The 15079-nt window shown below is 40.9% G+C and overlaps 1 protein-coding gene and 1 non-coding gene across 5 annotated transcripts in view; one reads left to right on the top strand and one right to left on the bottom strand.

The window, feature by feature from the left end:
• SPECC1 (sperm antigen with calponin homology and coiled-coil domains 1) overlaps positions 1–15079 on the top strand; it is a 269791-nt gene that overhangs the window by 55976 nt on the left and 198736 nt on the right. The gene's annotated exons all lie outside the window — the stretch shown is intronic.
• LOC119469334 lies at positions 646–750 on the bottom strand. The gene has a single exon (XR_005198128.1). It is a non-coding gene; the product is annotated as a U6 spliceosomal RNA (small nuclear RNA).

Raw genomic sequence — 15079 nt, 5'->3', positions numbered from 1 at the left:
TCCTTCAGATTCATCCACGTTGGGGCATGTGTCGGAATTTCCTTCCTTTTTAAAGCTGAATAATATTCCATTGTCTGGATAGCCACACTTTGTTTATCCGTCGTATGTGGATGGACCAGGAGTGGCTTTCAGTTTCTGGTGGTGGTGTGGCCCTGCATTGCCCAGGAGTATATGATTTACTCAGGGCTTTGGAGTGGGGCCAAGGGTTTTCTGTGGCTTTTCTGTGTTGGCACAAGGTGCAGTGCTGGTTTGGGGATGGCAGCTTTCCTGGGTCCTCCCTGGGTGCCTGTGGTACAGACAGCTGGGAGCTCTCTCTGCACCTCCCCGACAATACTGACATCTTTGCCAGTTCTTTTCATCCAGAACCCAGTAGCCTCTCCAGTTCTCCATGTCCTCTCTTCGTTTTTTGGCTTTTCCCCTAAAGTTTGCTTATTTCCCTCCTCCCTCTTTCCCCTCTCTCCTCCTCTCCCTTCCTTTTTGTTGAGTTTATACCTTTGATCATGCCTTCCCTCCCTCCTTCCCTCCCTTCCTCCCTCCCTCCCTCCCTTCCTTCCTTCCTTTTTGTTGAGTTTATACCTTCATTTATACTTTTATTCCTATTCTGAATGGGGTTCTTTATTCATTATACTTTTTTCTTTTTTAAAACAAAATATAGATTATTTCACAACTTTGAATGTCATCTTTACACAGGAACCAGGCTAATCTTCTCTGTACCATTCCAATTTGGGTATTAGCACTGTCATTGACTGTTTTTTTTTCTTTGAGACGGCGTTTCGCTGTTGTTACCCAGACTGGAGTGCAACGGCGCCATCTCAGCTCACCGCAACCTCCGCCTCCCAGGTTCAAGTAATTCTCCTGCCTCAGCCTCCCGAGTAGCTGGGACTACAGGCGCGCCCCACCATGTCCAGCTAATGTTTGTATTTTTAGTAGAGACAGGATTTCACCTTGTTGACCAGGATCGTCTCGATCTCTTGACCTCATGATCCACCCGCCTCGGCCTCCCAAAGTGCTGGGATTATAGGCATGAGCCACTGCGCCCAGCTGTGACTATATTTTTAAATTATATACTTTAAAAATATTTAGTTTGGAAGTGGCTTGCTCCCTTAACCATCCTCTCTTCTTAGCACTAACGGTTTTCAGCCGATTCTTGGGTGTCTCCCAAGCGGACAGTTATATCAGCTGCAGGTAAGGATGCCTTTTGTCTCCTCCATTCCGGTAGTTCTTGCTGTTTCATGTGTCTTAACCCAGTTGTGTTAACTGCTAGTGACGTCCTTGACTTGCTCTCACTTTACTGTGGGCGATTTTGGTGTTTGTCATTAAATATGATGCAGAAAGTTGGCTTGGGGCATTGTTTTACATGTTAAGTCCTCTCTTCCTATATTCCTTTGAGTTATTAGGATTTGTTGATGGGTTTTATTAAATGCCTTCTAGGCATTCTGTTATTACTTTGATTATTGCTTCTCTTTTTACCCTGGTGTCTCCTCCAGGAAATTAAAGTATGTGTGTATTTGGTCTCCTGAGTCTATCTTCTGTATCACATATTTTCTCTGATTCTTGTGATCACTTTCATTCATGCTCTGATTTTAAAAAGTTTATCATCCAATATGCTTTGCTCTGTATGTTTCTTTTCTTCAACTATTGTGTTTTTAATCTTTAGTCTAACTTATCTGACTTCAAATTATTTCTTCTTCATGCCTTGTTGCTCAGATTTCATAGGCATAAAATCTTGAATTTCAGTGAGAATGCAAATTGGAGATTTTTCTGAAATCTCCCATTTCTACCAGTAACTTTGTTTCATAAGTGCCTATTTACTTGGAATCTTCAGATGGTCCCCCTTTTATGATCTGCTGGAGCTCTCCAGATAGTTCTAGAGAGTTTTCTGTGATCACCTATTTTTATAGAAGGAAGCTTGTATTTGTCTAAGTCAGAAATTGAGAGGGATACTACTGGAGAATGTGTGGTTATCAGATCATCTCTCTCTCTCTCTGTCTGTCTGTCTCGCTCTCTCTGTCTTTCTCTCTCTTTCTCTTTTTTTTGGTAGGCTCTCACTCTTTTGCCCAGGCTGAAGTGCAGTGGCGTGATCATAGCTCACTGAATCCTCAGCCTCCCGAAGTGATGAGATTATAGGCATAAGCCACAGCGCCCAGCCAGGTCATATCATTTATGCTCAGTTGAAGGAAGAAGAAAAAATTTTGCATCATCTGGGGTGAAAGTAAGGAGGGCACTAAAGGGTAAAGTGCAATTTTGCCATTTTTTTCTTTTCTTTTCTTTTCTTTTGTGTATTTTGTTTTTGTTGTTCTCATTGTTACTTTAGTGCCTGCTGGAAGGTGGCCTTGTCCTCCCCTTCTGCTTGCAGGATGGCCCCTGTTCTTGTCATCTGGCCATGGCTGTTTCCCTTGTGTGGCCTTCTGTGCATGCAGGCAAGGAGAAGGAAGCACTAGCAGGCTTTCTGAAGCTACTCGTGTCAGAGGCCTCAACCTAGTAGTCTGGTTACCCTTTTACATGATGATTATTCTGTAATGTGCCCCTTTAATACCCTAAAATGAAATTCACCAGTCCATATATATTACTGAAAAAAATCAACATAATGCCCTACCTATAATGTAGAGAAGAAATAAAAGGCAAATAGTTTCTAATAAAGTGACATCTCAGTGTGTAGTCGCCGGAGCCTGACCCCACTAGAAGACCGATAGGTGCTTGTGCATTGGTGGAGATGGCTGTGTGTAAGCATGAGTGCTGCAAAGGAGACTGACTCACGGGTGCAGTGTTGAGAATTCAAATACCAGGCAGTGTTGACATCAGTGACTTTGAAATGCTGACAGCTCAGGCTAAACGTTTTGAATAAGGCAAAGTACTGTCTTTCCTTAAGTTACATGTTAGTTGCATTCCTAGAATATCAGTGTATAATAGTAATGCTGTGTAAAGCTGCTTTGTGTTTCTCTGTAAAACAGAGTTAGATTCTGGACGTAGGTTTTATAAACCATGTTCTCCCCTTCACGAGTGCTGTCAGATCACAAGGAGAGAGGGGGGAGGCAGGACGTAGGCATGGCCCTCATATTTGCAAGGCTTGAGGCAAGGGTGTAGCGGGGGCCATCTGTTTATTCACAACGTTCTGATACAATTAAATATTCTAGTAAAGGAGATCAAGTGTCAGGGACTTCAGATGACCTGGTAGGCTATACATTTAATCACAATAATTTTCTTACTCGTTTTCATTTTTTTGTCAGTAACGGGTGAACTTTATTTTTTCTTCTTAAGTTCCCCTTAGTTCTACTTCAGTATTTTCTCATTTTTATGACTTTGCAATTTGTAATTCTTCTCAAAGATTAAAAAGAAAGTAATGATATTCAAATATAATTTTTAAATAATTTTTCTTCAAAATATAAATTAAAGTCAGTATAAAGGGTGAGATATATTTCATGTTTTTTAATTTTTTAATTTAATTTTTTATTTTTAGAGACAGCGTCACACTCTGTTGCGCAGGCTGAAGTATAATGGTGTGATCATGGCTCACTGCAGCCTCAAACTCCTGTCCTCAAATAATTCTCCTGCCTCAGCCTCCAGAGTTGCTGGGACTATAGGCATGCGCCACGATGGCTGGTTAATTTTTAAGAAATGTTTGTAGAGACAGGTACTCACTATGTTGCCTAGGCTGGTCTTGAACTCCTGGGCTGAAGCCTTCCTCCCATCCTGGCCTCCCAAAGTGCTGGGATTACAGGCGTGAGCTTCCATGCCTGTCCTGTTTTTTAAAAATGTAATTAAATGTATTAATATTTCATGTTTTTTTATTTTGCAGTAATTGTAGATTCTTCACATGCAGTTGTAAGAAATATTACAGGTAGATCCCCTGTACCCTTTACCCAGTTTCCCGCACTGGCGACATCTTGCCAAATGATAATATAATATCACAACCAGGATATTAACATTGACATCATGACGTTATAGAACATTTCCACCACCAGAAGAGTCCCTCATATGACCTCATATGACCCCTTGATAGCCACACCCACTTCCCTCTCCCTACCCCCTTTTAGCCCTTGTCAGTCACAATAGTTTGTTTTTCATTGCTATCACTTTGTTATTTCAAGAATGTTGTGTAAATGGAATGGTGCACACAAAAGTGTATACACTTTTGGGATTGGCTTTTTTTCACTCAGCATAATCCTCTGGAAATTCATCCAGGTTGTTACATGTTTCAAAGTTTGTTCCTTTTTTATTTCTTCCTGTATTTCACGGTAGGGATGCACCACAGTTTGTTCAACTGCTCACCTGTTGAATCTGAGTCATTGCCAGTTTTTTGCTGTTATGAATAAAGCTGTTATAAACATCATGTGCAATTTGTGTGAACATTTTGTGGGAGCATTTCTCCGGGGAAGATGCCCAGGAGAGCAGTTGCTGGGTCACAGGGTAGTTGCGTGTTTAGTTTTTTCAGAAACTGCCAAATTGTGTTTGCAGTGTGACCGTATCATTTTACGTTCCCACCAGTAATCTACAACTGATCCAGCTTTTCTGCATCCTCGCCAGCATTTGGTACTGTAGTGACGCTTTTTTATTTTAGCCGTTGGGATAGTTGTGTCATGACAGTTGTCATTTTTTAAGTTCGCATTTTCCTAATGGTTTATGGTCTTGAACATGTTCTCATGTGCTTGTGATCTGTACATCCTCTTCAGTGAAATGTTTATTCAAGTTTTCTGCCCATTTTCTAATTGGATGCCATGATTTTTTTCTAACTGTTGAATTCTGAGTTCTTTATATATACTAGAAACTAGTTCTTTATTGGATATGTGGTCTGCAAATATGTTCTTCCAGTTTCTCTTTTATCTTTTCAACCTTGTAACAGGGTTGAAGTACTATAAATACTACTTCATAAAGTAAATTGGGAAGTTTTGTTTTTTTCTGGAAGAAATTAGGTAAAGTTTATGTTAATTCTTCATTAAATATTTGGTAGAATTCTGAGTGAAATCTTCTGTGCTTAGAGGTTTTCTTTTTTTTTCTTGGTGTGAAAGGGTGAGTTTAAAAAAATTTCAAATTCAAATTTCCCTAATTGTTATAGGGCTAGTCATATTACCTGTTTCATATTGAGTGACTTGTATTTTTCAAGCAGTTGGTCCATGTCTTTTGTCAAATTTTATGTGTGTAGAGTTATTCATAGTATTCTCCTTTATCCTTTAGAGTCTGTGGGGTCTGTGGTGATATTCCTAGTTTCATACCTGCCATTGGTACTCTGTATTTTCTTTCTCTTTTTTTTTTTTGTCAGAGGTTTGTCAATTTTATACATTTTTTTCTGAACCAGCTATTTGTCTCCCTAGTTTTTCTCCATTGTTTTTGTTTCCCATTTCACTGAGTTCTGCTCTTCTTTATTATTTCCTTATCTGAAAAATAGCTAGTCTTACCCATCTCCCACAGTGTAAGAATTAAGTGAAATGACAATATAGATTTTTTTTGTAAAATGTGATTTCCCTCCCTGAACTATCTCCCTTAATGGAATCTCCTACTTAGGAATCATGGCAGTTAAAAAAACAAAACAAACAAACAAACAAAAAAAAACCTACCTGCCTTAGTGCGGAGTATCTTGCCCAATGTTTCAACCTTTGCTTTCTTAAGATTTTTCTTTTTTTAAAAGTCACACTTGACTCATGTTATGTCTAGGTTTACATATACATAAATTTGAGACGAATCAGAATACTCCTCGGCCACCATGGCTCCTGCTGCAAACACTGCAGGGATTCATTAATATTCCAGAACCACCTGTTGGGATGGGAAGAAAAAGAAAATGGAAAATGGAACTTGGTGCCTCTGGCAAAGTGTAAGAATATACTGTATTCATCCTATCTGAAACCAGTTTAACAGACGGAATCACTTGTGTGATCTGTCATCAACTCTCCCGGCTTTGCACTCTGTATTCCCAAGTAGCCCATCTCCACTGGGGCAGTGGGTGGTACAACCCACAAACCCGCACAGCATTCAGACGTGGTCCCTCCTGTTCCAAAGACAAGGAAGAGAGATGCGAAGTGTTTCTTGGGGCTGTATGTGTGAATATTCTGTATGGGAATATATAATCTTGTAACCCTAATCATCAACTGTTAGGAATAACTTGTAACCCTAACCATCAACTGTTGTGAATGGTGTTATTAATATATAATCTTATAACCCTAACCATCAACTGTTATGAATAACACCAGTTATTCATAACATAATGTAAGATTATATATTATAACCCCAACTGGTGTTATTCATAAAAGTTGATGGTTAGGGTTATAAGATTATATATTAATAACACCATATAGACTATTCACACATTATATATCAGATTATAAGATTATATATTAATATAGAATATATTAATATATAGATATCTCTAATATATAGAATAGTCACACATTATATATAAGATTATATATTAACACCATATGGAATATTTATATATGATATATAAGCATTACTTCATATATTTATAAATATTATAAATGTAAACATTTTACAAACGTATATATTTATGTATTATAAATATAACAAAATATATTATAAAACACATATTATATGTAACCTGTGTATATATATTAAAGCCACACTTCCAATTTCAATCCAACCACTCAGGGTTCTTTCTAGCCTTGCCCCTTTCTCTGTAACCATCATCTCTGGTAGTAGTGAGAAACGTGGCTCTCATCCTCAATTTATGTGCCTATTTGCTCAATCAGTATAGCCAATTCTCCCACCTGCCACCTGCACCCGACTCCCCATTCCCCACCCTCCAGCCTCACTGACCGACCCAGGCTTCTGCATGGCTCCATAGCATCCTTTCACTGCCCCATACTCAGCTACCATGCTGATCCTTTGCCCTGGGAAGGGAAAGAAAATTGGGTGCAGGAGCTTTTTAAAAATATATTATAAATTTTTAAAAAATATATTATAAAGCCAATTCAATGTGGTTCTTCTAGTGGTTTACATTATCAAAAAGCAGGATCTCCTGCTTTCTTTGTTGAGAAAGATACTTCTTATTGCCTAGGAATATTTTGTTTTATATTTTTGAGAGAGAGAGTTCCATTATGTTGCCCAGGCTAGTCTCACTCCTGGGTTCAAGCCATCCTCCTGCCTCAGGCCCCAGAGTAGCTGGGAATATAGGTGTGAGCCACTGCACCCTGCATGTTGCCTAGGGGGCAGATGAGAAATGCTTTCTCTGCAGGTGACATGGTCAGGTTCCAGTACCCCACACTCCCTTATGGAAGAGGAGAAAAGGGAAAGAATTGTAGGATCCCACCATAGAACAAGTTTTGTGTTCCAGAAGAAAGTTCTGCTTTTCTGGTTCTGTACAATCATCATATTGAATGGAAGGGAAGCTGGAGGTCTTTCCACTGAATTCATGGAATATTAAAGCTCCAGCCTTTGAACTTGGGCGTGACTTTATGAAGTTTTCAAGTTTGTCAGTGGAAAACATGATCAGATCTCTTATGCTCCTTTTCCTGGCTGCTGACACACAGTAGATTCTTGGTGTTGTGTGTTCTCTTTTCCTAAAAGTTTGTGCGTGTTACCGAGTTTGCCATTGAATTGTCTTTGTTTGCATGTTGATTTCCACTTCAAAAAGTAGTTTAATACTGTGAAAGTACTGTTCCTAAGCAAATTACAGTACAGATGGTCAGAGTAGAATTACGCACTCTTGATAATTCCCTCTTCCTCCACAACAGTGGAATCTTGCTAATATTTTCTTAGTGATGTTTGGATAGGACATTTATCCTTATTTGATCAATCTCAAAAGGCAGCCCAGTTGTGGTGGTTTTATGCTGTGGAAATTGGTTTTGGAACATTAAGCCAAGAAGATTACAATAAATTAAATCAAATTTGTTTATGTATTCATTTGCGATTGGATCTTGCTCTGTCGCCCAGGCTGCAGTGCAGTGGTATGACCATGGTCCACTGCAGCCTTGACCTCCTGGTCCCAAGTGATCCTCCCACCTCAGCCTCCCGGATAGTCTGGAAGGACCCCAGGCATGCACCACCATGCCTGGGTAATTTTTTTATTTTTGTAGAGACAGAGTCTTACTGTGTTGCTCAGGCTGGTCTCAAACTCCTGGGCTCAAGCGATCCTCCTGCCTTGGCCTCCTAAAGCACTGGTACTATAGGTGTGAGCCACCGTGACTGGCCCCAACATATATTTAATGATTTACATTGCAGGGAATTACATTAGGAACCATGTGTCAGGAAGCAGAAAATAAGACTTGCACATAGTCAATGCAGTAATGAGAAGACCATAAGAAAAGCCTGTATAAGAGAGGGCATAGGCATGGCTTCATTCTGTCCTCTTGGCCACATCCTGGCTGTGTGACCGTAAGCAAATTAACACACCAACTACAACCATTCCTTCTGCTGGGAGGAGCCAAGTTTGTGGGAGGGGAAAAGTTGCTGAAAAGAAGCCAAACTCTAGGACCTTACTGTAGAAAGGGCCTATACACCCTACCGTAGAAAGGATCCTAGAGTTTGGCTTATTTTGGCTCCTGGGGATCATTGTGTCTCCTTGCAAACCATTCCTTTAAAAATCTGTTCTCTCAAACTCTGGTATTTTATCAGGTAAACATTTTCTAAGTTTTATTCTTTTTTTTTTTTGGAACAAGTAAGACAATTTGCTTATTCAACATGTAAAGGGTTGCAGTGAAAAGTTTTGCTCCTGCCCCTTTGCCCAGCCACCAGGTGCACCCACCAGTGGTGGGCGATGTGGGATCCGTCTAGAGCTCTTCAGTGTGTCTGGAAGCAAAGGGATATCCTCTTACATTTCTGTGTGCAAATGGTAGCATAAATGGACACACCATTCTGCATTTGGGCTTTTTCTCTTTTCAGCGTATTTTGGAGATCATTCCTATCATTCCGTGAAGAGCCTCCTTGTTCTGGTCCCCATCTCTCTGGCACTTGCTTTATGATTTCTCAATGGCTACTAATAGCAGTTCGCAGCCTAGTTCACAAGTTATCTCAGTGTTTGGGGTTTAATTTCCCTGAGCCAGGATATTTAAACTCATTTGATGGTTTCCTTGGACTTTAGTTTCCTCCCACTAAGGTTTGAGCTACACTTTGCAAATGGCAAAGACCATTTTGGGGTGTATATGCCCGAGGGAAGACAGAAAAAGCCGAAAGAGCATCCAGAGGGTTTGCCTTCACCATTGTAAACCACCCAGCTCCTTTTCAGGGCTGGCTTTTCAGACCACTTTCTGAGGTTTCTGTCCACTCCTGTTCAGCCACAGCCGTGTGCCCTATTTTCAGTTTCTATACACGCCCTCATGTTTTCCTGAGCACACCAAGAACACCTGCACAGTTACACTGGGTTATTTAGGAACCGCCCCTTTCTTCTTCAATCTGTCAGTTACTCATCTGGGGTCAGACTCACAATCCTGCCAGTGTTTTAGCTTTCTGGAGAGCAGCGTGTGTGACTTTCGACAAGCTGCTTAGTCACTCTCAGCTGGTGTTCCTCATCTTCCTTATCTACAAGATGGTGTTAATCGTGTCCATCACAGGGAATTGTGACAAGCAAATGAAATGACACATCTGAGGAACCAAGAGCAGAGCCTGAAATATATATGTTTTTATAAAATGTGATTTTTTCCCTCAAATCGTCTTCCTTAACAGAATATCCTACTTAGGAATTATGGCAAAACAAAAACAAAATTTTAAAAATGCACCTGCCTTTGACTCTGGGATATCTTTGAAGACTCTTCAAGTTTTGCTTTTTTTTTTTTATTTCCTTTAAAAGGTTTTTTAAAATTAAGTCTTTATGTTATTTTATTTATTTATTATTTTGTTTTTTGAGACAGAGTCTCACTCCATTGCCCAGGCTAGAGTGCAATGGAATGATATGGGCTCACTGCAACCTCTGCCTCCTAGGTTTAAGCAATTCTCATGTCTTAGCCTTCTGAGTAGCTGGGATTACAGGCACACATCACCAAGCCCAGCTAATTTTTGTATTTTTATTAGAGATGAGTTTTTAGCATGTTGGTCATGCTGGTCTCGAACTCCTGACTTCAAATGACCCATCCATCTTGGCCTCCCAATGTGCTGAGATTACAGACGTGAGCCACCGCACCCAGCCCCTTTATTTTATTTTATTTTTCTGCAACAGGGTCTCACTCTGTCGTCTAGGCTGGAATGCAGTGGTGCAATCATGACTCACTGCAGCCTCGAACTCCTGGGTTCAAGCAACCCTCCCACCATAGCTTCCTGAGTAGCTGAGTCTAGAGGTGGGTACCTTCACGCCTAGCTAAATTTTGTTTGTAGAGATGGAGTGTCACTATGTTGCCCAGGCTGATCTTGAACCCATGTTCAAGCAATCTTTCTCCCTTAGCCTCCCAAAGTACTGGGATTCCAGGCATGAGCCACCAGGCATAGCCTGAGTCTTATTTTTTTTTAGAGTTTCCATGTGCCCCCTTTCCCTGCACAGGTACAGCCTCTCCCATTATCAACACCCCCCACCAGAGTGGTACAGTCACATGACAGATCACTATCATCCGAAGTCCATAGTTTAAGTTTGGGTTCACTTTTGGTGTTGTACATTCTGTGGATTTGAATGAATGTATAATACTACATGTGTGCAATTGTAATATCACACAGAGTAGTTTCACTGCCCCCCAAATCCTCTGTGCTCTGTCTGTTCATCCCTCCCTCATCCCTAGCCCCCTGGAAACCTGATCTTTTTACTGTCCCATAGTTTTGCCTTCCTGGTATGTCATATAGTTGGAATCATACAGTATGTGGACTTCTTACATTGCCTTCTTTCACTTAGTAATACATATTTAAGGTTCCTCCATGTTTCTTCATGTCTTAATAGTTCGTTTCTTTTTAGCACTGAATAATATTCCATTTTCTGGATGTACCACAGCATATTTATCCATTCCCCCACTGAAAGACATCTTGGTTGCTTTCAAGTCTTGGCAATTATAAATAAAGCTGCTATAAATATTTGTGAAGTTTTGTTTTAAGGTATCATGTTTTTTTTCTCCCCAAGTTACCATCACTTATCAACCAGTTCTGTTTTGGTCAAAATTAAATATTTCCATTTTTGGCTCCAACTAGTAAAACTAGGGCCATATTTTGACTTAATAGATGAAAGAATATTCCAGTTAGCTGCAGAAATTCAGAGACAAGCATGTTGCCCCAGGAAGTAAGGAACTCCATGTTATTGCTAGAGAGGTACTCATTCACTACAAGTGGAGGAGCTGTGGGGTGACAGGGGCAGAAGACTTTCATCAGAGTCCTTTCCAACCCTGATGGGGTTGCTATTAAGGTCAAATGACTGTTCCTGGGTACGTTTTCTCGTATCCTCCCATGTGGGAAGCTCTATGCCAGGCCCTTGAATTACAAGATAGACAAAGTCCCTGATGATTCCCAAACCTGCATCTGTGGCTCCAACTTGCCCCTTGTACTCCAGAAACACTCATCCCACTGTTAGCTGAAAATGTCTGGTGAATGTTCTGGAGGCGTATTCATTTATTACTTCTGTACATATTTAGTGTCTACTATGTTCCAGGCATCTTCCTGGGTGCTACGGATGCAGCAGTTAGCAACAACAACAACAAAAGTCCCTGCTCTCGTGGATTTTACATTTCATTCTCAGCATGTCTTGACCAAACTCATCATCCTCATTTCATTATACAGTTGTTCAACTGCTTCCTCTAGCATCTGGATTTGTCCTAACTGAAGTGGCATTTCTCAGTCCCCCACATACATTCTAGCGTTATCTTTATTAACTTCCTTTCTCTCAACATGTAATTGTCATTTGCAGTTGCATCTTACACTTCTTTTTATTTCTTTTGCATTCCCCTGACTTCACCCAATGCAGCCTCTCTTACCTAAAGCACAGTAGTTTCCTGACTTGAGTTGCTGCTGGTCATTAATGCTTACTCTCTCGTCCTGTGTGAGTAGGACCATTTTCGGCCAATCAATTGAAAATGTTGGCTAAACCAAGGAAACCTAAAAAAGTTAAACATATATTTTAAACATTTTATTTTCACCCAAAAGATATAAGTGCACATTCGTTCACTCATTTTTAGTTATAGGCCAAGACATTGTCCTTCAGTGGTCTTGTTGATTGAAATTTTTAAAAACATCTTTCAGGCTGGGCGCAGTGGCTCACGCCTGTAATCCCAGCACTTTGGGGGGCCAAGGTGGGTGGATCATGAGGTCAGGAGTTCAAGACCAGCTTGGCCAATGTGAAGAAACCCTGTCTCTACAAAAATACAAAAAAATTAGCTGGACATGGTGGCACATGCCTGTAATCCCAGCTACTTGGGAGGTTGAGGCAGGAGAATCACTTGAACCCAGGAGGCAGAGGGTGCAATGAGCCAAGATCGTGCCATTACACTCCAGTCTGGGGAACTCCATCTCAAAAAAAAATCTTTCCATTCTTATAATACATCTCCTATGATTTCCAGTTTTAGTTTTTTTAAACATGAGAGAACAAAAATACTTAAGAGGAAGACTGAATGCTGAATCCTTTCACATGTTTGTAGATATTCCCCTAATCTTTCATTATTGCTTCAGCCATATTTAGTGACTCACCTTCGTTGAGTCTTTTTACACCATTTATCGTGGCTTTTGAGGAAGCGATGTCTCTCCCTCTTTGCACTGATATTTCATTAGTTTATGTACAAAGTTATGGAAATAAAATTGCAAGTACAACTGGCATAAGTAGGCTTGGAAACAAACATGGCTGACTCTTAGTACGAAGACAACCCACATGATGGCAGCAGAAGTGCCCAGGTGTCCCAGAGAGGAGACTACCAGCCAAAAGTGCTCATCTTGCCGAGGGTGTCAGTCAGTGTGTCCTATAAACATGGGGTGCATTGGTTATTCTGGTGAATTGATGATCTGCAAAATGTTCAGTAGAGGGTGCATAAGAGAGCAACTTCTGTATTACCGGAGTAATCTTCCTAAGCCACAGCTGTCATTAGGCCACTTCTCTGCTCAAAAACCTTCAAGCACTCCTCACTGGGTGAGGGGCCAAGGGCAACATCTTGCCCTGTGACTCCAGGTGATCTATGGCTGTCTTACCTCCCTCCCCTGTTGGTGCCTTCACTGTGACCTTTTCACAATCAAGCCTTTGTTCACTCTGGTGAACAAAGACAGGGGCCTGCTGCTGTGCCTTGTTTGTCTAAGGCAAGCCCCTCCTTCCCTGCTGCCCCCACCCCCTTCTGCCACTGCAGACCTTGATGGACATGCTGTTCACCTGGAAAGGACCCGCTCATAGTAGCACCTCCTTTAAAAAGCCTTTCTTGAGCTCCTTACCACAGGACATGCTTTTTCCTTTAATAACCCTTCTCCACACCCCATGTGTGTTTATGTTAAGTCACTCCCATATCCTGCCTATACTGCATTTCTTGCCTAATAACTCTCTGTTGCTGTGAGGTGAACCCAGCTCACTGGACCTGCTGGATGCTCATTCAGCAAGCAGGCACCTCTTGAGTATGGGCCTGTCCCCTTTAACTCCTCTTCTTCAAAGCCTGTGTCTTTGTGAGCTCGCCAGGCTCCCCCAGGCTTCAGTCATGCTAACTGATTCAGAGCGAGGACATGGCTCTTTTGAGGTTGGAAGTTGGAAGTCATACATCAAGTCCTGAAGGCTTATCTGCTCGCCTCCCTTGACTTTTTCTAAAAACAACTTTATTGATAATAATTTACATGCCATAAAATTCACCCATTTACAGTGTACAATCCAGTTAATTTTAGTTAATTGACTGAGTTACAACCATCATCGCAGATGAATTTTAAGACATTCCTCTCACTCCAGAAATACCTGCTGCTGCTCTTTCCACTCAATATCTGTTTCTACCACCAGCTCCAGGCAACCGCTAATCTGCTTTGTATCCATGTAGCTCCGCCCTTGACTCTCCCCGCCACTTCCTCAGAATTGGAGTGTTTTCTGGACTAATGTGTAAGCTGTTTGCCTAAGGAACTTTTCTTCTGATTCCGTTACATAGCTTTGTGATCTTCTCTTTCACTCATTCTTCCCATGTTCAAGTTTCTTTTGGTTTTCTTTGTTGTGTGAACCTTGTCTCTGTTCACTGAGTTGGCCTTTGGCTTGTTAAGAAAAATGACCTTTTTCCTTCCTTTAGCATATGGAAAATTTGAATAGTGTCATGTACAAGTGTTGTAGAGTCATGTACAAAGCAGTTGCTAAACACTACTTACTGAATAAAGGAATCTGGGCCCCGCTAAGGCATAGGAAATCTGGTCTTCTGTTATAGTTAGCATAGTGCACATAAAGTGACTAAATTATTATATTTGGTAAAAAAATACTTTTTATTTTTTGGAATGACATCGTTTTTAATTAAAATGATTCATGTTTGATAGCTTAAAGAGTACAAACAAAGTAATATCTTGAAATAATATGATCCAGCATTTCCACTTCTGGGTATATACCCAAAAGAATTAAAAACAGGGTCTTGAAAAGATATTCGTGCACCCATGTTCTCAGCAGCATTGTTTGTAATAACCAAAAGGTGGAAGCAACCCAAGTGTCCATCAACAGATGCATGGATCAACAAACATGTGGTCTGTACATACCACAGAATGTTATGCAGCCTTAAAAAGAAAGAATTTCTGACACATGCTGTAGCATGTGCTACCGCGAAGACATTACACTGAGTAAAAGGACAAACACTGTGTGATCCACTCCTATGAGGGACCTAGAGTCACCAAATCCATAGAGACAGAAAGTTGAATAGTGATTGCCGGCAGCTGAGGCAAGAGGCAACAGGGAGTTGCAGTTTTATGTGTACCAAGTTTCAGTTGTGCAAGACGAAAAGAGTTCTGGACATGGGGGTGGTGATGGTTGTACAACATTGTGAATGTACTTAACACTTCTGGAATGTGCACTAAAAATAGTTGAGATGCCAGCCTGGCCGACACAGCGAAACCCTGTCTCTACCAAAACAAAATAAAACAAAACAAAAATTAGCCAGGCGTGGTGGCATGTACCTGTATAGTCCCAGCTACTTGGGAGGCTAAGGCAGGGGAATCACTTGAACCTGGGAGGTGGAGGTTCAGTGAGCTGAAACCGTGCCACTGCACTCTAGCCCGGTTGATAGAATGAGACCCTATCTCAAAA

The sequence above is a fragment of the Cebus imitator genome, unplaced genomic scaffold, assembly GCF_001604975.1.
Source record: "Cebus imitator isolate Cc_AM_T3 unplaced genomic scaffold, Cebus_imitator-1.0 Scaffold629, whole genome shotgun sequence".
Classification (NCBI taxonomy): Eukaryota; Metazoa; Chordata; class Mammalia; order Primates; family Cebidae; genus Cebus; species Cebus imitator.
Note: the sequence above shows the minus strand (reverse complement) of the source record. Positions and strands in the feature narration are given on the sequence as shown.